The 749-nt window shown below is 58.9% G+C and overlaps 1 protein-coding gene across 3 annotated transcripts in view; it reads right to left on the reverse strand.

Annotated features, from left to right (window-relative positions):
* USP36 (ubiquitin specific peptidase 36) overlaps positions 1-749 on the reverse strand; it is a 37,597-nt gene that overhangs the window by 14,953 nt on the left and 21,895 nt on the right. The window lies entirely within an intron of this gene.

Here is a 749-nt window from a genome sequence, read left to right on the forward strand (position 1 = left end):
TAACATTTGCTCATTTTTGAAAGACAGAGCGCAAACGGGGGAGGGCTAGAGACAGAGGGAGACACAGAATCTGAAGCAGGCCCCAGGCCCCGAGCTGTCAGCACAGAGCCTGATGCGGGGCTCAAACCCATGGACTGTGAGATCATGACCTGAGCCGAGGTCGGACGCTTCACCGACTGAGCCACCCAGGGGCCCCCTCCCCCGCCTTTTTTTTGAAACAAGGCTCAGGTCATTCTTACAGTTTGTGGGATCGAGCCCCATGCTTGATGTTGGGCATGGAGTCTGCTTAAGTCTCTCTCTCCCTGCACCCCTGCCCCACTCATGCCTCACTCTCTCTCTCTCTCTCTCTCTCTGCACCCCTGCCCCACTCATGCCGCACTCTCTCTCTTTCTGCACCCCTGCCCCGCTCATGCCTCACTCTCAATCTCTCTCTCTCTCTCTCTCTGCACCTCTGCCCTGCTCATGCCTCACTCTCTCTCTGCACCCCTGCCCCGCTCATGCCTCACTCTCTCTCTCTCTCTCTCTGCACCCCTGACCCGCTCATGCCTCACTCTCTCTCTCTCTCTGCACCTCTGCCCTGCTCATGCCTCACTCTCTCTCTGCACCCCTGCCCCGCTCATGCCTCACTCTCTCTCTCTCTCTGCACCTCTGCCCTGCTCATGCCTCACTCTCTCTCTGCACCCCTGCCCCGCTCATGCCTCACTCTCTCTCTCTCTCTGCACCTCTGCCCTGCTCATGCCTCACTCTCT

Source organism: Herpailurus yagouaroundi, unplaced genomic scaffold, assembly GCF_014898765.1.
Source record: "Herpailurus yagouaroundi ecotype Mexico unplaced genomic scaffold, PumYag 217, whole genome shotgun sequence".
NCBI classification, from domain to species: Eukaryota; Metazoa; Chordata; class Mammalia; order Carnivora; family Felidae; genus Herpailurus; species Herpailurus yagouaroundi.